Consider the following 22,110-nt stretch of genomic DNA (forward strand, 5'->3'; position numbering starts at 1 on the left):
TTCTTCACCATCCTATCTCTTGCATCTTACTTGCAACCTGAGCTGCCAAATGCTATACCGTGGGTGTTAAGAGCTGCTGCTGGCAGAGCACGGCGCCTGAAGGCAACGAGGCACGGACTGCCTAGGGCTGATGTGCACTGGCAGAGCCGTGAGCAGGGGAACCGTGCACTGCGGGGAAAGGAGCCTGACCAGAGCTAACTCTTGAAAGCTTCTGGCCCAACACTTGCACGTTTCTGGAATCTGCAGATTTCTCTTAAAAGACTATTTTCAGCTGTGAAGATGGATGAGAAGCAGTGCTTGTTACTGTTCTGCAGACTGCATCGCTCAGTTGAGTTAGGTAAGGAGGCTGGATGGAGGCAGTCTAACATTAGCAGGGTGGGAAGGAAAGGAAAGGAAAGGAAATAATGCTGCACACACTAGCATATCAACTCTACTTACAGGCAGCTTTACATTATCATTACAATCTGCTTCTGTGAATGAGGAAGGAGTCGGCAGCTTTGGTGTGCAAGTGGAGCTTTTGGGAGTTTTTTTTTTCTAACCTGACCCCTCAGTGCTCCTCAGCCTCAACCTCCTGCCTGTGCTCCCAGCCTAGCATCAGTGAGCAGAGATACCGCTGAAGCAGGAACACACCCCTGACCATGGACAGTCAGTGGCGCTGCCCCTGAGAGCTGAGGAGGGGCTGCAGGAAGCTGTCTGGGTGCTCAGAGAAGGCTGCAAGCTGTTACTCTCAGGATAGAGCTAATCTCAGTGGAAGGATCTAAATGCCCTGGAAAGTCAAACAGGGATCTAAGAAAAAAACCTTGCCTCTCATAACTTCAGTAGATGCAGAGCTGGTAGATCAGCTGATAAGGGGACCCTGCTCTCCAGAGAGCCACCCAAATATCCAGCACACATCCCTTCCATGGCGGTGGTAGTTCCAAAACCAGAAAAGCTGATTCCAAGGCCAGAACATGAACTTTCGTCCCTCAGGCACAGGCTTTGCCCGTGGTAGGGAGAGCTTCTTGGTATGCAGCTCCTGTAATTCTGCTTTGCTCCAATAGCCTCAAGCAAACCCCGGTGTACTGTACTGAACAAGCCCTCTGTGACCTTCTTATCTGTGTACATGGATGCTGTGCCACATGTCTGTTCAGTCCTTCCCCTTCATTATTATCCCTTCACCCCCCCTCCAGTGAACTGGTCTCTTCCTGAGAGGACCCAGAAGCAACAGAGATCCCAGGCTGCCTTTCCAGCCCCATCACTTCCATTCAGATACCACAGGTTGCCGTCAGTTAGTGTTTCCACCACAAGCTTGCACTACCGCTCTCAGTGCTCTGATACTCAAGTCTTTCCATGTATGCTGCTGTCCCCATACCACCTCTGCTGGAATCCTGTCCCAGCTCTCCCTTCCGGCTCCCAGGCATCAGCTACTGAACCCTGCTCCCCAGTCAGCCCTCTCCAATACACAAGGAAGAGCAACTCACATGGATTAGGTTTGCCAGGAAAGGTGTCCCTTTCTCAGAAGCATCAGCCACTAGTCCCTGTCACAGATGGTGAAGAGAGCATCTGGGTCAAGACATGCTATAGCCCTTGGGGCTTTGGTTGAGGTGAGCTGAGCTGAGCTGAGCAATTATCAGCAAGTTCCCAAACTCTGTGCAGTTTGTTTCTACCTAAAATTTACATCTAAGTTGTAATCTGTCCTACATCAGGCAAATAAAACAGGGACAGAAGCTGCCTGAGGGGGCAACTTCACGAGAACAAGGGCAAAAAGGTCTGAGAATAACCTGTTACTGAGTACAGCTACTACTTCCTTGGGGAACACCAGCTCTCATCTAACTGTGCAGAAGTCTCTCTAGCCAGCACTGATGCACACACACCTCTGAAGGAAGGGCAGAAGAGCAGCAGCCCTCCCCTGTGCTTTTGGTACAATGGTGGAAAGTCTGTGGGCTGCACAAGCCATCAAGAGCTTTCACAGCAGGGAATGCAACGCTTACCTCGTGTGCAGCAGCTCTCCTGTTTACTGTCAAAGCCAGCCCAACTCCATTCCCATTCATCATCACAGCTGATGTGTGAGTAATGCGGCACACCCAGCCGCCACTCACGAGACTGAGGCAGGCACCCTGAGCTAGCTCAGGGTCTCCTGGTGCTGGGGACACAGAGCACTTTCCACTATTAGCAACAAGAAACAGCTTCCCCCACACCAATAGCACAGGGGTGGGATGGCTCAGTCCAAATCATGGGTCTTTCATAGCAAGGTACAAAACAGCCGTGTGGTGTGAGGGGGTGAGCTATGGGGCTATGCTCACCTTCTATTTTAAGCTTCATTCATTTGATGAACTGCAACAAGTGCCACAGCCTACATGGGCCACAGCACCTCGATCCCTGGCTCCTGAGTCAGAAGAGCACAGTATTCACAGGGCAAAGCATGGCGAAGGACATCCTCAGTGGCACCATCACTCTCACACCATGCAAGAGGAGATTACTGCCATAACGTTAAGGTCGCCCCTCCAGGCAGCAGAACGCGGTCTCTGGTCCGTGCAGGACAGTCAGAGGGAAACAGGTCCCTCTGTCATTCATCTCCGAGTGAGCCCTTTACATTGATCCAGGGGACTTCAGACCTCCATGCTAGCAAGACTACAAGGCATGGGCTTAGAAACTGGCTGGCTGGTCAAGTGTGCTCAGCTACAAAAGACCTCCCCGCAGCTCCGAGGTCTGTGCAGCGTGCAGGCCACAGTGCCCCTCTCTGCAGGGAGCTGCTTGGAGGCCCGTCAGGGATGCCTGAGCATCAACAGTGACGGCAAGTCACTCTAGACAACATCTAAGGACTTTACTAACTTGATTAGAACTATGTCAGTGCTACTGGGCCCTTTGGTTCACCAAACTCAAGGGCCACCTCCCTTCCCGCCCACTGCAAGTCAGCAGTTTGCAGCTGCTGGTCATCTGCTACCCACAGCCCACCAGACATGTGACACTCAGCCTGCTGTTAAAATACAAGCGTAGGTAGTCCAGGGAGTGCAGCTTGGGCCACACTGTGTCACCAGGGACGAGCAGAAATATCTGTTTGACCTCTCTGTACTTTCCTGTCATTCTTCTTCTGTCTCATTAATTCTCTCAGCCCCCTCCTCTCCTCCATCCCCAGACCAACTCTCTCCCAGACTTTTCTCCTTCCCTCCTGCGTGTTTCTCCCAGCCTGCTCCATGCCAGAGGAAAGCAGCAAGGTGAAGCTGGAAAGCTCAGAGGTGTACCTGCTGCAGTAGTCATGACACTTAGCAGCTAGGTCTGCACACACAGACCAGACAGGAGGGCACCAGGGTGCAGACCTAGTGCAGAGGCTGCTAACTGCTTGTGTGGAGCACCCTGCCAAGCAAGAACAAAACTCCCAGCCTCCTGCTCCCACACAGACAAGCTTCTGCTCCGTGACTTCGCCACAGAGCCAGCACAGGGACACGATCCAAACATCTGCAAGGTCTGACACATTCCAGACACCAAAGGGTAACGGGATCCCTCCACAAGATGGTTAGAAGCGAAACTCGCCCACATGCTTTATTTCAGGGGACAGGAATCTCACAGCACACCCTAGACACCATGGCTGACAGCAACGCAGTCAGTGAAATGGTACCAGTTCAGCATCATTTCTCACTGCTGATGTCCAGGGCAGATTACTACACAGTACACAACAGGGATGAGACAAGGCTTTGCAGATAGCCACCACTAACTTGAATCCCACACCATTAATAGACTTTCTCGATATTTTCACTCTTCCAGGAGCTGGGGATGCCAACCGGCTGATCCTGCCATCAACAAACCCAGCAAGCAGATTAAAGCAGGACCCTCACTGTTTCCTTCCTGCCTTGTCCAAGGGACGAGGACACTCATCTGTCAAACTCAAGTAACTCCTGTTGTGCTTAATCACACATTAAAACCACATGTTCCCCAAAAGCCAGAAGGAAAAAATTCACCATTGAAAAACCCCTTCTTGTATTCCTTCCCTAAAGCAGCCCATAAACATCCAAGCTCTAGCCCGCCTTCATCCTGCACCATCTAGTTCTTCACTAGCACCTCACTTTGGCTGACTTCATCATGTCACAGGAGCCCGATTCCTGCTGTAGGGCAAATGTCTCTGCATCCATATGTGTTGGGAGGAGGAGACAGGACTCCCACGGAGAGTCAGAAAAGTCCTGCAGCCTGGAGCGAAAACAGATTTCCCCCTGTGGTCCACTGCGTCAGTGAGGTGGGGGAGAGGGAAGTTTGGCATAGGGCAGAGGGCTGGCACCACCCCCATCCCCTCTGCACTGGCTCATCCCCAGCAAGCACTGGCTGAAAGCACCTTCACCGACACATTTTAATTAAGAGCTGCTGAAAAACCGTGTCTCTGGCCCTCTGCAGCTGGCAATTAACAGCACCAGCTAACATAACACTTCACTCCTCCTTTGCACCAGGCCTGGAGAGCAGCTAAGCAGATCCTCTCTACCCTCACGCATGCCAGAGATTCAACAGCCTCCCATCTACCCTTAGGGAGGAAGGCCCTGACTTTGGGGAGTGCTGGTAAACCAGTTCCCTCCTCCCTTCCCCTCCAGGCCTTGCAACCCATCTCTCTGCAACCTCGCGCAGCCCTCCACAGCCCCTGGCCACGTCCTCCCTATTTAAACACAGGTCACTCAAGAGGCAGCCTGTCACAATACCGGAGCAGGGACAACACACCCAAGTTTCCACCTCATGAGTCCGTTGGACTAAATCCTAGAGAGAGAGAGAGAGATAACAACCAGTATTTACCCAGATATATAGAAAAAAAAAAACCAACTCTCCCACGGCATTAGGATATAACATTGCGAGAATTATCTCCACTCAACAGAGAAGAGGCAGCCCTCTAACCCTTGTTCTCTGAAAGTGCAAGGAAGGGGCAGAGGCACAGCCTATGAGCTAGCAGCTGCCTTGCAAAGGGCTCGTAGGCAAGCTGAAGAAGCCAAATATTGCTGCTTTGCAGATTTTTATGGGATGCTTCTCCAAAGGGAAAAGTGGAAGGAACTGCCCACTTTCTTCCCACAGCAACCTGGGCACAGTCCCTACTGCTTGGCCGTACCTTAATCAAAAGGGATCCTTTGTCTCACTCTCTCCCCTGGCCCTTCACAAGAAAACGCTTTCAAGATGCAGCTTGTTGGAAAGAGCAGGAGCTGGGAGTAGAAGGGTCTGACGCTTTTCTTTGCTGTTCTTCACATAATCCCACCATCTTTCTGTGCGGCAGCCACATCCTGCCTCTCTCCAAGCTCTGCATGATATTCTGGTGTCCCCTCCCCTTCACTGATTTCTCAGCACAAGCTAGGCCACCCTCAGCCCCCTCTGGTGTGACACGCAAAAAAGCATTAGTTAACACGCTCTGTGGTTTCCTCGCTCTTCCTTTCCCAAATCCAAGCCTGCACCCACCTAAGGCTCACACTGCAGAGAGGATTTCAGTGCTGTGCTCGGAGCTGCTCCTGAGGCACCGCTCCAAACCCTGCTGCCTCAGCACCCTCAGCTCCCTTCACCCACCCTGTTCAACTTGCTGCTGGAGGCCAGGCCTCAGGCCTGCCTTCAGGCTCCTCTGCCAGACTGGCTCAGGCCCTCTATTTATGCTTCATAAAGTTAAGAGTTTCCCAAACCTAAGGCTCAGAGTAACGTTCCCATTACAACAATGTGATTTCCATCCCCAAATCCATGGAAGACAGTGTTTTGTCTTAATTTAAACTGAAGCTGTCTCCTTGGAGGCTCCTGGGCTGGGGCTGGGCATTCATATCCCTTGACAACTTTCCACCATCATAACATTATGAAGTTTATTTGCCACTACACTACATAATCTGCCTCCTGGTTATCAAGAAATTGGACAGCTCTGATTTAAACAATCCGTTGCTGTGTTTGCCTGGTGTGCCAAGAACCAAAAAGTAAGACTTGGCCAGTGAATTATCCAAGATGAAACGCAGAGGGTGAGCAACTAACATCAGCATGCAGGGGCCAAGCAAAAAACAGGGGACGGGGAGCTAAACAGGTCATATAGTTATTATTTTAAATCATGTCAGCATTACCAGTGACTCAGGCTGGGAAGGATGTTAAAAGTTCCTTATCTCTGAAAGCTCCCTTTGCAGAGTTACACGCACAAAAGCCAAGCCTGGTGAGTTGGGCAGGCTGGTCCTGGCATTTTGGGTGCACAGAAAGGCCGAATCCGTGGTTTATTTAGCAGATTCCCTCCCCCCTCCCCAGAGCTGATCCCTTCCTTTGGTACACACAGCTCTGCGCCTCACGTAGAGGAGGGACCCAAGGGACATGCTATTTCAAGGGAGACCAGTCCCACAGCCCAGTTGTTTGATCCAAACTCCTGGAGCATCCCTGGATTCCCTGGGGAACGAGGGGGAAAACTTCTTGGCACAGCGCCACCCTGGGCAGGGGAACGCAGCATCTGTCCCTGCAGCAGCCCTGAGGAGGAGGAGGCAGTGAAACGGGTATAAAGAGAGCAGTGCAGCTTTTCCCAGAAGGCTCCTATGTGACAGATGCAGAGCACAAACAGTCCCAGCGATTCCCAGGGCTGGAAGTTTGCACAGGCCTCCCAAAAGCATGTAGCAAAGCCAGCAGAGTCCCAGGCACTCGGCTACAGGCAGCTGATAACAGAGAGACAGCGGCAGGACGCAGGGAGCTGCAGGCCTCCCTCCAGCCTGCAACTGCAAACGGGAAGAGCCCATCCTACTGTTCCCAGCAGAAGCAATGTCCCATGGCTACCAGCACACTGGGAGGTGCCGAGCACCCAGAAATCTCTGTCCCACTTTCCCAGCTGTTCTGGGGCAAAGCTGCTGGGACCCGGGGAGCCCAGCGGCGGAGAGGCTGGCTCCCCCGTCCTCACCACGCTGGGGATCTCACCCTGCCATTTCCCCTATTCCATCCACGTACAGCCAACGCTGTAATAACAAGCAGACTGTGCAGCTGGAAATCCGCCTCTCACAGGGAAAAATCCTTCCCCTACTTCCCAAAGGGAAGCAACGGCCATGTGCAGCAAAACACCACTGAGGCCGTATTTCCCAAAGTCCAGGACTCCCGAGCCCCTGCGTCAGCCCTGGGGGATGCTTGCAGCCCCTCAGACGGCTGCAACCCGCTCCAGCCGCCAGGAGCGACCATAGCTCAGCAGGAGCAAGGCTGAGGGTTTCAGAGGTGGCTCTGGGGTCTGCTCCTCCCTGCCCTGTAACCTGTATGGTGGATCACGGCTCCTGCTCAGACCATACCCACAAGCTAAAGGTCCGGGCCCCTTCCCATCCCCCACCCAGCACAAACGAAAGAAGTGGGGAGGAAGAGGAGGAGGAGAAGGAAGAAGGGGAAAGCGTGGGGAAAAGCCGCTGTGACCTGATCCGGATCGGAGCAGCTGAGGTCCCTGCAGGTAAAGAGCGGGTGGCGGTGGCTGCGCAGAAGTGGAGGGCCAGCCCTCTCCGACCAAGTCCTAGTTTGGAGAGCGAGAGCTCTGTTTATCCCTCCGCCTCCTCCCCATGCTGCAAACCGTGACAGCACTCGTTAAAATAACCAACTGCACTTCCTCTCCGAGCAGCCCTGGGGCAGGCGCTCTCCCAGCGAGAGAAACAGACAGAGGGGGCACAAAAAGAGACAGGGTCCCCCGCACTGGCCACTCCGAGCGCCAGCCTGCAGCCCCCAAGGACACCAGCTTTGCACGCACAGCCTGAGCCCTGGGCCAGCGCGCGGGAACGCTGCGTGAGCCTGTGTGCACACGTCTAACGTGCAGCTCCCACCCCGTTAGCACCATTTCCTCACCCAGAGCTACAGCCGCTCCAACACTTTTCCTGGGGCCCCTCTGTGCAGCCTGCACCCCCCCCCCCCCGCAGTGCTTGCAGGCAGCCTCAGCAACCGCTCTCCTCCCCGGGAAGTCTCCCTCACTCCAAACCCATGCGCTCTGCTCTCAAAACAGCACCGATGCCCAAGCCCCAGCCATGCCACACCAGCCCTTCCACTGAAGGAGGCTTCCTCCGAGGGCTCGGCTCGGAGAGGTGCTGTGCCTACCTCAGCAAAACTCCTTTCCAGATAAAGGAGCTGCTGCAGAAAGCCCCTCTAAGGAGCTGCCTTTCCTCGGGGAAGTGAACTTGTTTTGATATTTGGGTTCATATCCCTGTGCAGGGCAAGCCCTGAGCACCCCTTGCACAGTGAGCCACACCAGGCACAGGTAGAGGGAGCTCCTCTTGGAAGCAGACACTCTATGGCTACACAGTAAGGTGCCATATCCTCACACCTCTCACAGCCAACCCACTTTTGCAACTACGGGATGCAACAGTTTCCCTTGAAGCAGCAAAAAAACAAAAAAACAACAAAAAAAAATCACGGCAGGAACCTACCACAGAGGTGATTCTTTTCTGCCTCTTTGGAGCGTTGTTAAAAATAAAAGATTCTGCATGCCTGATCACAGCTGAACTGACTGCCATGGAGACTACGTTTATACACAAAACAGGCCCAGCACAGACAGCAACAGGGCAAACACCCTTTCTCATTTGACACACTGCTGCTGAAGTGCTAGGAAAGCATCCACAGCGCTCTCGTAGGGAGGGTAAGAGGAGAGTCAGTCGCCCAGAACCTGTCCTGAAGCAATGTCCTCCTGCAAGGAGCCACCAAGACCGGTCTCTTGGGACCGCAGGGCAGGTAGTGCACTTTGCCTAAAAGCTGAGCTTGTCTATTCACCACATCCAGGAAGGCTGCGACAATAGACACAGTACTGCCAGAAAGTAACAGCTAGAGGCTCTTACAGCCACTGCTGACGGTAGTTATTCACACCCATCTGCACATACTGACACACACAACGGCTGTACAGCAACAGAGTTTTGCTGTGTGCCTTGTTCCCCAGGGATATCTTCTGGACTCTCATATCCCTTGCCACTGACATCAGCACTCATATCTCTCTGGAAAGAACAATTCTGCTTCAGAAACAACTCGAAACAAATTAGGGTCCACAGCCTCAGATTCAAGCAGGCTCCACTGACAGGTTTAAGAAGAGTGTATTTTATCTCCCTTCGGTGTTGCAAAACTCTCACGGGATCCCACAGCCAAGCTGGGCTTTTCCCCGTCACACCTTACCACTCTAATCTCAGGTTCCTCAGCCACCCTAGGGACTTCCAGGGCCTTCCCTCGCTTTGAATGCCTAAGAGCTGGCAGATGTAACCAACCCTGCTGCTCCCAGCGCTCCAGGTGAAACGCGGTCCAGCTCCTTTTCTGAGCCACAAAAGCCAGGCCACATGCAGCTTCGCTGACGTTAAGCAGGTAAGCACAGCACGGGGCCTCTGTGGAGGGGAGGTGCACTGAAGACTCGCTCGCTCCACGATGCCCATAAGGAATGACTCTCTGGTTACTGTTATTGAAGAAACGAGCACTGGCAGTTAGCTCTGACAGAAGTGCAGTCGGCTGCAGTGAGTCACCGCACGATTCCACAGCTGGGACCTCGTCCTTTCACACCCTATCTCCTCCTGACTGTTTGTTCCCCTTGCATACATGTCACGGCTAAAATTAGACTGGGAGCTCTTTATGTGTGTGCGAGTGTGCGTGTGTGCACTTGGACCGTGCCCAGCGCTCCTCAGGGGCTGGAGAAAGAATACAGTAAAATGATAATAACAAAATGTCAATGGAGACTGCTGCCAGAGCAGCAAAATCAAACATGGCCAGCTGCCTTCCCGCTTCAACACTGCTGATGGGTATCTTGAAAGCAGTTCACAGGAAACCATTAACCAGAGGGGAGCCAGGCCTGGAGGCTGAGCTACTGTCACATGCTGCGATCTTTGTCACGGCAGAAGGAGCAAGTGGCCTTTGCAAAACGTCAGGAGCCGTGGGTGGGAGAGAACGCGACAGCAAATCCCTTCACCACCAAAGCTACTGCTTACCTCGTGGCTGTGGCTGTGTTCAGCCCTGTTCTCATACCACTGGCCAGGAAGGGGAGCTGGAGAGGCCCAAGGGAAGGCAGCAGGAAACATTTGCTTGCCGATGCCGCTGCTCAGCTCTCTCTCCTGTCAAATCTGGCAACTGCTGAAGGATGGAGCTCTCTGTCTCACTCCTTATATAAAGTATGCTTCATTTGTACTTCCTTCCCTAGTGCCAAAAGGCATTTGTTCAGGGCTACTGCAGAAAAAGCCCAGGGCTTGCCCCACAATTAATCACTCTGCTCCTTCCTCTGCCAGTTTGAGGCCCAGCAGCAATCCCTGATGCAAAGTTCTGGGCTACTTCCAGTCTGGAGCACTTGTTTGGAGCTTCTAGCAGCTACAGATAGCAATTACCTTTAGGTAATTTAGGTAGCCCGTTATTCCAAAGAAGCCGGAAGGGAAAGGGCTAGCTGTCACTAGCAGTCGAGCCCATCTCTGTGTCCTCACAGGCCCTGGGTGGCTGTGGTGCAGGCTCTGACCACAGGAGAAGGACGGCTGAGGAGCAGAAGCTCTAAAAGGGCTCCCCAGGTAGGGAGTCGAGTTCATCGTTGCTAAGATCCACTTACTGGGACGGGCAGAATATTTTCCCAATGTATTGATCAAAGAGGAAATTAAAATCATGTCCAAACAGAGCAAACAGGAACATGGTAAGAGATCTGTGCGGTTCGTTCTCTTGTCCAGTCAAAGGTGTTTCCTTCTGACAGCTACAGCTCCATGCCCGTCCTGATCTCCCTGTCTGTAGAGGTCTACGAACAGCAGAGACTTGCCTGTTAACACAGCTATTGCTTCTCACCTACCCCACGTTCTGACTCCTGTCTTGGGCTGGCCCGACCTGGACCCGCAAACAGAAACAGCCCAGAGGGATGCCCAGTGCAGATTCAAGCAGGCCTCCTGGAGGGCCCTGAAATCCCTTCCACTCTAAATCACAGGGTCAGGAAAAATCAAAGCAGCTAGGACCAGCAAGAGAACAGTTCACTGGTTTTCCAAGTCCCTTTCACCGAGGCAGTTTGAAAAGAAAGTGTAAGAGCGCTCTCAAGTCAGCCAGTCAAACCTTGCTGCTGCTGCTGCCGTTCTCCCCTTTCCCCCTATGACTTACTAGGCCTGACACCACATGTGTGCAGGCACGTGAATGCGAGACAAGGGAGACCTTCAGCTCCCTGTGTCGCCGTCACAAGTTTCAGTCTGATGTGTTCAAGCTGAAACCACACAGCTCTGAGCCGAGATGCTCCAGGCAGCCGTTTCCCCCCCCACGCAGCCCTGAGTCAGGCTTTCCAAGCAAGGAGGCCCCTGTTCCATTCGGGGAAACGCACCTGAAACCACACAGCAAGGGGCAGTCACTACAAGCGTTTGCAACAAAGGAGAGAGGCTGGAAACCAGGGGCACCACTCAGCATCTCCGAGAAACCAGGTCCTGACTGATCTACCCCATACAAAGCCTGAGGGTGAGACAGGAAAGGCACCTCCTGTTTCTGCATCCCAAGCCTTCATCATAACCCCATGACTAAGCAAAGCACGCTCTGGCTTACAACCTGCAAGACATTTGTTGGTTTAACCGTGACCCTATCACTGATATCAAGTCTAATCTTTGGTTTCACTTTTTCACCTCGTGGCAGTGAGTTTACAAGCCATTTTCTGCACTCTCACATTAAAATTAAAGTAACTCCTTTTAGCAACGTTAAATCCATCACTTCTCAATTTTGCTAAACGTCAGCTTGTTCCTCTGTTATAAATGGAAGGGCAGGATAAGTTGATTTTTTCCTCCACCCTTTTTGTTCTGTGCGCCTTCAGCATATCTCATGTGCTTCCTTTTCTTCTCTATTCTCTCCTCCTAATGTTCCTTTGCCTGGAAGTTTCTGCAGCCTCACTTTTGGGCTCTTTTCTTCCACTGCCTTTTGGAGAGGAGATCCCAAGTGAAAAGGCATTGCTGGTTCAGAGTAGAGCGCTCTCTCCTTTTTCTGTTGTGGGCTAACACTTAGGTGCAGACTGGTAGCACAGTGCTGCCTAGCTCTGCTCACTGAGTTTCTTTATTCCTGCGATGCTGTAACATTGACTTTATTCCTTCAAAAAGGGAGGCAATGCATGGAGACCGTGCAATGGGTGCTCTGAAAGCTTCCTGCTGGCAGCTTTCACCTAAGAACTAAAAGCCATTAGGGGCACAAACAGCCTCAGCTATGAAGATACTGCTGCTGGCTACTTGACCAATACCCTTACCGCTTTTCACCCAGCCTGCCACCTTTGTTTGCTTAATCCCAGTACCACCGGGTGACATTGGGTGCTCTGGAGATCACCAGAGAGGGGGGGAAAACAATCCAGAGACCAGGCACAATAACTGCATAGACGCTGGGTGGATACTGAAGCGCAACACTGAGGGGTCAACAAGCTATGAGACCCACTGTAGCAGCAAGCTGGCTAAGAGCTTGTTTTGGCTGGAGATTTGCCTCTGAGCATCAGCAAAGACAGAGGGCAGGGGCTAATAAGGTAAGGCCAGCAAACTTGCTCAGTTCACCCATGGTGATGCTGAATGAGCCCTGCATGGACACTTTGCTAAGTCCTCCCTTCTGCAGGAGGGAGGAGAGAAAAAATCAGCAAAGGCCCAGGAGCAAGAGAGACAGGGACAGGGTCCCTGTATGGGGAGCATCCCACAACATCCAGCTGAACCAAGCCCCAGGGAAAGGACCAGAATTGGTCTGAAGAGCTTTTCTCTCCCCATTATCTGTTGGGCGTGCAGCATAGAAGAGTGATCGTGCCCTCTGGTGTTCAACCCACAGCACTTTGGGCCTCTCAAACCCCATCCACCTCCAGTTTGCAGAGAGCCACCCAAACACACCGAGTCTTACCCATAACATCTCCACCCAGAAGACTCCTAAGCAGCACCAAAAAGAGATCTTCGTCCTTTGCAGGATGAAGCCTTTGAAGCCTTTTGTGCCTACAAGGTGAGACAAGCTGAAGACTGCTGTGATTAGAAACACCACTCACGGCAAGGAGCAGGAAACTCAGAAAGGCCCAGGATACTATGCAGACAGGGTAATACCCAGAGAAGCCATTTAGCAGAAACCAGAAAAAAGCAGTCTTCAGAACAGCTCTTCGTTTCTGCACAGTACTCACACAAGCGCAGCCAAATCCTCACCAGGCCACTGTACAGTAGCACAAATACCATGGTGTAAGGAGCCCGGGAACAGAATCTGGTACTTCCTCTAGCTCCACATCTCTTTGGGAATCACACACAGGCCCCCAACACCACTGTTACCCTAGATATTATTTCCCACAGAGTAACGACATCCCAGCAGTTGTGGCTACGTTCCAGGCCCTGGGCTTCCTCCACCTCTGGCAGGCCCAGCCCTCCTGAATTTCAGGCCACTTTGGCCATTCAACTAAAGTGCCCCCTCAACTTTCTCATCTCAGGTCTTCATAGCGCTCAGGTAGCGTAGGATCTAGGTGTTGCAGCCTTCCTGGCCACCACAGCTAGGAACCGGAGGAGGAAGGACACACATCTCTGTCCCAAACACCAGCAAAGCTGGGACTGCCTCATTAACGGATGAAAGTCCAGCAGCAAGCTGCCCTCTAGAACAAGGTTAGTGACACACGCAGCAGGCAGGCAGCCTGGCTTTTGGTGGCCTTGGTTAGTGCAGACACAAGAGGGTGACGTGGGGTGAGACGTAGATGGGAAGGAGGAGAGCTCTTGAGCAGCAACGGTGCAGCAGCTGCTGGAACTGCACAGCCTGTGTAAGCCAATAAAAATACCACATACTTATACACCGCCGGCCGGTGCTTTATCCTCCTGGATCCCCATCGGCCGGGCTGGCTGCCCTGGAGACAAGGGAAGACACCTTTGTGGGGCAGGTGGAGTCTAGGGACACAAAGAGAGTGGTCAGCGAGCTCGTCCCACAAACAGATCTGGCCACCCGGCACACAACACTGCTCTCCCCCTCCACAGCTTTGCTGCCCTGGCTCTGTCTCTCCACCCTGCGTGCTCTCTCCCCACAGTCTCAGCATTCACAGACCCCCATGAGGGTCCTTGCAGCTATTGTGTCACCACCCCTGCTGTCACTATGGAGACTGATGAAGGCAACATACCTGGAGAGCATGGATCAGTATCCCTGGTGGTGCAGTAACCTAGTTGGAAAGGGAAGGTCTCCTTTCCTGCCTCGAGGCAGTCAGCAAATGCCAAGCACCATGCTCTGGCTTCTGGGCTGGGACCAGAGTCACCTCATGCCTGACCCAGCACTGGGGCCAAAACAGAGCAAAAGCTGCCCGTTGCCAGAGACCTTCAACTTGCACTCAGAGGGTTAGACCCAGAACGCTTCTCCAGCGGGTCACATCCACTTTATTCCTCACCTGGCGGACTTCACAGTAAACTGAGCTTCTCCTCCTCTCAGGGGTCTCAGCACCCCCCCCCCCCCAAAACCCAGTGCTGAAGGCAGATAAAGCGAGACTGCATCCCTCCCACGCTCCCCCCATCACTCAGGGCTGCCTGGCCAGAGAGCAGCAGTAGCCATAACTCATGCCACCAGGTGGCAGCTCTGGGTGCCAGCAGGACGAGCCTGAGGGTGCCGGGGTCATGCACCTCGAGGGGCTGCAGGTGTGTATGACCCAGATACTTGCCAGCACGACTCAGGGACCAGGGCCAGGTTTGCAGGAGGAAGGAGCCATGCTTCCCTCCCTCCTCCCCTTCTTCTGCCTGCTGCGCCATCCTGGCTCCTGGCAGCCTTTGCCTTGCCTGCTGGGCTCAGGTATGGATTTTAATTTCAAATAAATTATGAAGGCACTCAACAAACCTTGCACGAAGGAGCATTGTTTGAGCAGGGCAGGGCAGCCTGCCTCCTCCGAAAACCCCAGCTCGTGCACTAGGCACTAAGCCCTGCCTGCAGGGAGAGGAGGCAGAACACCTGCCCCCGCACAACAGTGCTGGGAACAGCCCAGGGAGCCCCAAACCCCCCAAGTCGGGGGCTGAGGAGCAAAGCAAGTTCATCATCCAGCAGAGACAGGAGGAGAGCTTTCTTTGCACCCCTTCAGCCCCCTCTGCAACCTCATCCGCTTCCCCCAGCATTCAAATCGCAACGAAATTTGAAAGCAGGTGATGCCATCACTCAAAAGCTGAGACAACAGGGTCTCTGTTGGGCGGCCTCCACTAAGACATGTGCTCCCCTCCGACAGCTCCCTGCCCCTCCTCCTGCTTCCTCAGCAGGCTGCAGAGCAGGGCGAAGTGAGCACACCTAACCACAGCAGCAGCGACTACAGAAAGTTTCTCCCTGGCCTGACGGCCCCAGTTTCAACCTACACATCACGCCCTCCAAAGCCAAGTTTAAAACACAGCCACCCTGATAGCTTTCAGAGGTCAGAGCACTGTACGTCTTAAACAGGACACGCTCCTGGTTCGCCAGCCCCTCAGACCTGCTGAGGCCACTATCACGGTCGCTAAATGCATTTATCGTTCCCAAAATAGAGCCTTGTCCTTCTGTGTCCCCCAAGGGGTGACCCCAAGCCAACGGTTACACGACCTGCCACCCCCGGTCAGAGCCGTGCTGCCCACGGCGTGCCCTGGGAGCCCCCACGAGAAAGGTCTGCTTCCCTACGCGCAGGCAGGGCGGAGGGGCCCCCGCCAGCGGGGCCGCCTCTTAATCCTGCCATCTGCCAGCCTCTAATGGGTGTGAAATCCCTGCAGAAAACACCCCCTCTGTATCTGAAAGGTGGCAGCTGCCGGGCGCCTGCCGCCGGACGGCCGCACGCCACGTTCCCCCTGCATGGTGACCTCGGGTTTTTGCAGTAAGAGGCTTAGCACTGAATCCGAGCAGCTCGCGGCCCGGGCCAGGGATGGCAAGGCAAGAGGAGATACAGATAATCGGCTTGAAAGAGAACTTTCACACGGAGGGGTTGGCACGTGGCCGGACGCGCCAGCCCCCGCTCCCTCTCTGCGGGGCTGGGGGCGGCTGTGGGCTGCGCTCGGGGGGCCTGGCAGCTCACGTACAGCCTCTGAACCACTTTAGCTACCTCCAAACTGGGATGCTTCATCCTGCCCACTCAGGTGAGCCCTGCCCCAGCACAGCAGGCGGGGTGCCCAGGCCCCGAGGAGGATTCAGAGCTTCAGGCCTCTCCCTCTGCCCAGCACAGGAGCCAGAGCAAGCTCTCAGCTCCAGACCCGCACCTGGGCTACCAACAAGCAAGAGACAAGTTGCTCCGGCACCCACGTTTTCCTGTGGGAGCTGAGCTCTGCCAAAACGAGGGGAAATCCCTCTGCAACGAGCCTTTTTGTTAGCTTCTCTGACTTCCTGGGACAGAAAACCAGCTGGGTCACAAGGCTTTCACCAAAGCCACAGAGTATTTTGGAGCCTGAGCGTGCTCCGCCCCACATAGAGGTGAGCTGTGACAAGTAGGCATGGAAAGGGAGATGGGGTGAACGTTGTTGTCAGGAGCCAGGGAAGGGACGAGCCCTAAGCTCCTCTCTGCAAGTCTGGGTGGGATGTTTAGGCTTCTGAGGGGCTCTGACCAGGAGCCATCTCTGTGAGACCGTGACTCACAGAGTCCAGATGATAGACTTCAGCCAAGAGGTAGGCCTACACCTGGCCAAACCTTGCACACCCCCTCAGAGTAGGCCTTCCCAAACCCGTGCTGCCTGCCTACCACCACACACCAGCACAGAGGTAAGAGGTGTTTGGGCAGCGTTCACATATCCCCGTCCCAGGGTCTCACTTGTCCCTGCCGCGTGGGAAGGACCCCTCAGAGACGAGAGATGTTTAGCTCATCTCCCCAGCCTCTGAATCACTGGGAATGACTGAAAGCCATGAGATGGCCAAAGTTCGGGCAGTCTCTTCCTAGGCACAGGAGCAATGGCCACAGGCAGAAACTGAAATCGCCAGCTTAACCCAGTCAGCACAACCTGCCCAGCAGGCAGTGCTCAGGCAGAGGCCCATTAGCCTCTACCATGTGGGACGCAAGGGACAAGGAAGAGGTTGTTTGAATTAGCAGAAAACACTTGCCCCAGTGTGATGAGGAAGGCTTTTCCCATCCCCCTGGGGACAGGGCTCACCGTTAACTGCAAAGTTACCACCCCCAAGCACTAAGCCCTAAATCGTGGACAGTAAACATCACATGCATCTGACATGGACCAGAGGACTCCATCTCTCTTATGCACCAGTAACCCCCATGCAGCTTGCCAGGCCAGTGCAGCAGCATCATGTGCCCTGCCTAAGTTTCACCATCTACCTAAAGTCCTAATGACAAGGAGAGAGAAAAGCCTTCCTTCTTCTGAATTCCCAGGAAGAGACTGCAGCTGCTGCCATGCCTGCAAGTTTCAACAGAAACATGGGGAAAGGGGGTGGTACTTTTGTAACACTGCAGAGCAGGGCCTGGGGAAAGTTCCCTGGACTCAGAACCACAAAGTGGCACTTATTCCTTCAGAGGCTGGTGCCAGCTCAAAAACTAGCAAGACAGGTTTCCTGTATTTCCACGCCCTGTGCATGACCCTGAGTAGGTCCTGCAGCACAGTCCCTACATCCAGAAGTTTCCCACAGAAGTAGTGTACCTCCTGCCAGTCCCCAGTCTCTTCTGGAAAGGAAGGTTTACTGTCCCAAGGATCAAGGAGTCCAAGCATCAGTTTGAAGTCCTAGCATTGGTTCTGAACTCAGCCTCTCAAAATCAGCACCTGTTTATGGAAGCAAGCAAGCAAACGTGTGGCTGTGAGCTAACCCACGAGCTTCAGCTCAAGGGGTCACCTGGGAATGGCAGCCAAAGAAACCAGAGCTCCAAGAAGAATGGAGACGAAAGTCTCCAGAGGGCTGGAGCTTGGCTTTGCCAAGTCTCCAGAGAGACTGTCTGCTCCCTGGGCATGACACCACGATAAGAGAAAGAAATCCTACACTGCATCCCCAAGCACCTGCCAGAACTCAGGCCTTTCACAACAGCACCTCTACCCATCCTGGAGGGCTGGCCTTGCCCTTCGAGCATCTGTTGCTCATCTCCAACAAGATCCATGCAATCAAACCATTTCCAAATTCTCTTCTGTCACATCACTCATGGCTCTGCCTCTTCACTCCAAGCACCTTCTTCTTGCTAAGATCTGCACCCACTCCACTGATACCAGTGCCTCTCCCTACCCCTCCACTGCTCTTCTCTCTTCCCAGCATCTTCCCCCTAGGAAGAAAGAGGTCCATTGCCCTCCTTCGACTCCATCTCTCATCCCCTTGATGAGATTACATGGTTTCCTGGAAGGGATACTGTAACTCCTAAACAGATTACAGGTCTTGTCACCTTCTCCAGCTCTGGTACATCACACCACAGCAGCCCCAGTTCTGATCTCTGCAGCTAAACCAGCTGGAGGGTGCCCTGGAATCAGAGAGAGCAGGGAGGGGAGCAAGGTGGAAGGAAGGGAGCAAGTCAGAAAGGATCCCAGCCTCAGGTTAGCAGCATTAGCAGTCAGGCACCCAGCCCACCATCACAAGTGCTTGGATCCTTCCCGGCGTATGCCACCTCTTCTGTCACTACAGCCCCACAAGGAGTTGGCAGCCACTCCAGCCTGGCTTCGCTCTGCTGGGAGGCGGTGTGTGCTGCCAGTGTGCGGCTGCTCTGCTAGCATTTTCTTCCCAGCAAGATCAAAATGCCCTGATCCACCACACAGGAGGCCAGCCCTGGAGCAGAGAGTACAGAGCAAACACAGCAGAGGGAACAGGTCTCCCAGCACATCAGACCTACCCTGCAAACAAGTACAGGTGTCGCTGCAGGCAGAGCAGCTGGGGACTCCCACGGGCGTAGCTGGCCCAGGCCCACTTCTGCTGGCCTGGCTTGGCATAGCTAAAGGAGCCTCGGGGCTGCCTGGCTGGGGTCCCCCTGCTGCTCACCTGTGAAATGAAAGGAGAACAGAGGCTGGAAGTTTTCAGAGCTAGAGGCTTCCCAATTAGATCAAAATCTGCATGGGTGGAGGAAGAGGTATCCTCTATTGCTCAAGAGCTAGCTGACAGCAAGGTGCTTTGCGAAAATCCTGTCCTGAGGTAAGCTCTGCTCTGACCCCGGCAGTGTGCAGATTTTAAACATCAGGGCTCTTGCCACTGCCACAGCTGTCTGGTTACTCCTCAGGGCACCTGGGATCTACCTCACGACACAGCTCCTTTACCTCACTTGCGCCAGGGAGAAGCAGATCTACAGCCCTGCACCCTGGACTGGCAGCCGTCAGGTCTGGGCCAGCCGACAGGGCTGGCTCTGAGCCTTTCAGGCTCAGCTCACGGGGGAAGGGCCCTGCTACCTTGTGGTACCATCAGCACAGCAGGCACGGGGAAGGTGAGGGGCCAGCACATGCTGGGTGACAGTCAGAGGCACTTCTCCCCCAGCTTTCACATGAATGCGAGCATCATGCAGAAAGACAGTGACGAGCAACATCCCAGAAAGATGTAGGCGGGTGCTCAGCTCAGTTTCTAGAGTGCCGTTTACCCACATGCTGTGCCACCCACAGACCTTCCCCAGGGTAATGTATGCACCCCCAAGCTCGCATGCAAGTTACAGCACTGAGCCTGGCAAAGAACTGCAGCCAAAAACTTGGTCCCATGCTCTCCGCAGGGTTACTGCCTCCAGGCTGTGCTGATCATCACTGCCATCACTGTCTATACTGCCTGCGCTAGACCTGACCAGTCTACATACCTCCTCTAAAGGGGAATGTGTTAAAGGCCCTGAAGCCCATAGGGAGAGACCCATTTCAGCAGTTTACTTCTCCAGCAAGGGAGAGAGCAGGGATGAAATCCCCAACGCTTATATGGTACTCCCTTCCCCTCTCTGGAAGGGGTAAACTTGCCGTTCACTTATAGCATGAGAAGCAGGGCACCTAGGAAAGAAATTTAATCCCAACCATCTATTATCTGATCGGCTCCAATCTCTTTATCAGCCCAATTAAAAAAATTACCCCTCTGTGGCCCGGATGCATGTATTGTGCACTTGTCTGTCAGTGCTGGAGCCAATTACTCCACCCTCCTTTAAGGCAATTACAAGGTACAGAAATAAGTCGGCTTGCAAAACACAAGAGACTACCTTACTGCAGCTCTGGCTTTCAGAGAGAACTTGGGGTCTCATCTCTCCTCTTTTGCTTACAAACCCCTCAGGATTCATCTGCAGTGCGCTGGGTGCCAACTCTAAGGACAGACGGGCTCTCAAGGCACTATGGAGGCCAAACAAGGCAAGAAGCATTTAGTATTGGCGCAGTCTCTCTCAGACGCGCCATTTCTTGGATCTGTCACTTATCTGACTGCACTCACGAAGGCTGTGGCTGTGCCTTCTGTTGTTCATGCAAAAGGCCTGAGCAACAGGAGGACCTGCAGCCTTGAAGGAACGCACAGGTAGATCTGAGTGTTGCGTACCCATCTCAGGAGACCTCTCTCCCTGGAGTCAGGGCTATGCAGAGACTCAGGAAAACTGGTGCTTGAGGGTATGTTTTTCCAGATACTGTAAGCTCCTGCTCATTACCAAGTGCAAAGTTTCCTCTAGACTTCCTGGCCAAATACATTCTGGCTAAGCTCCAGAATCTAAGGGGGTACAAATTTCTCTTATAAAAAGTTTCAGGGATAGGGACTGACTGTACTTCTCTCCAAAACAAAGAACAAACACACGCCTTACCCCGCAATTCCCTCCGATGAAGTGGAACTTCATGCTACCTTCCACTCCGACATTCAGGTGGGCACAAATTCAACAGCACTCAGCAGCTTACAGCCAATTATCTTTCACAACCTTCCACCAACTCTACCCACGCACAGACACATGTGGGAGCTCCTTCCTTCTTCAAGGCCCATGGGAATTTCTTCTTACTCCCCTACACCTTTTTACAGCTGAGTGCTATGTTTGTCATCCTGAGCCAGAGGGAACTGCGTCCCCACCAGTGGAAGCAAAACGCAAGAATCCAGGCACCAAACAACTAGATAGGGAATTCCAGTCACACTGGACAGCAGGCTGGGCTGGTGTTTCCTGCTCCCACTCATCCCACTGCTTCTCCCACTCGTGTCTGCACAGCAGAAGTCCATTCAGACACACTTTATTAGCTCCCTCTCTGCCTAGGCTCTGATCTACTTCACAACAACAGCAGCCTACTTACTCAAGGACCCATGCACCCCCGGGAGCTGAACGGAGACACCATCCGGTATTGGGAAGAGGAGAGAGACTGCAAGATGCTTCATGCAACTACTGCTGCCAAAACCGAAACCAAAGAGGAAAGCAGCTCACACTCTCCTACTTAGTCCTGTGATGGAGTGACCTTGGAAACTCTTCACTCCCAGCTCCTGCTTGTGAAGGGAAGGGGACAGGAAACAAGCAGAGGAAACTTTGAACCAAGCCTTTTGGGCTAAGCCATTCTGGGCTCTGTCAGCAAGAGCACAGCTAGCAGGCTGAGGGAAGAGCCTACTCCTCCATTCCCTTTAGTACCTGTGACACCACAACTGGAGCACCGCGTCCTGCTTTGGGTCCCCTAGCATAAGAAAGATGTTTGCAAACTGGAGCAAGTTCAGTGGAGGACCATCCAGATGGCTGTGGGCAAGAGCTATAACGAACAGGGAGAGGCTAAGAGAACTGGGCTCGTTCAGCGTGGAAAAAAAAAAGTTAAGGGTGGGGAATATCATTGCTATATTCAGCTACATAGCGAGAGGGTGTAGAGAAGATTGAGCCAGACTCAGCCGAGAGGTACACAGTGACAAGCTGAGAGGCAGTACAGGTTACAACACGGGAAACTCTGATTAGATATCAGGGAAAAATTTTCACCAGGAGTTTAAGCACTGAAACAGGTACCCAGTGAGGCAATGCAATCTCTACCCTAGTGATACTCAAAATTCAACCTGAGCAATATTGGTCCTGCCTTGAGGAGGGGTAGGGTGGACTGGATAACTTAGAGAGGTCCCTCTGAACCTAAGCTATTCTGTGTTTCTGCATGCCTCCGGATGGCACATGCTTATGTGGGCTGAGAATCTCAGAAATATACTGGCCTGACAGCAAGGCTGGCGCAAGGCTAAGGAGCCTGGCTGACTCTGGAGACGAAGCCACAGCACACAAGGTGAGGTCACTCGATCAGGGTGCAGCAAGCCAGCCCAGCACCTTGCAGCCAAGGGGTGCCTAAGCTCCTTGGAAGCTGGGATCCCAGTAAGCAACCTGGGACTAGCACAGTCATTTCCCAGGTGCTGCAGGCCTGGCCGATCTCACAGCAAAGGCAGGGTGTGTGGGGACGGAGACGAGTTCTGAGTGCGTGGAAACCAACCCTC

General features: G+C 53.4%; 1 protein-coding gene across 6 annotated transcripts in view; it reads right to left on the reverse strand.

The window, feature by feature from the left end:
- The window catches only part of DGKZ (diacylglycerol kinase zeta), a 58,184-nt gene that overhangs the window by 31,537 nt on the left and 4,537 nt on the right, over window positions 1–22,110 (reverse strand). The window contains exon 1 of one of the 6 annotated variants that reach the window (XM_068945822.1): window positions 7,336–7,475. The exons of 4 other annotated variants lie outside the window; for them this stretch is intronic. The gene's annotated coding sequence lies outside the window, so the exon portion shown is untranslated. Of the gene's footprint in view, window positions 1–7,335; window positions 7,476–22,110 lie in introns of those variants that run through there. One more of the 6 variants, XM_068945827.1, reaches the window with a different exon arrangement.

Source organism: Struthio camelus, chromosome 5 (assembly GCF_040807025.1).
Source record: "Struthio camelus isolate bStrCam1 chromosome 5, bStrCam1.hap1, whole genome shotgun sequence".
NCBI classification, from domain to species: Eukaryota; Metazoa; Chordata; class Aves; order Struthioniformes; family Struthionidae; genus Struthio; species Struthio camelus.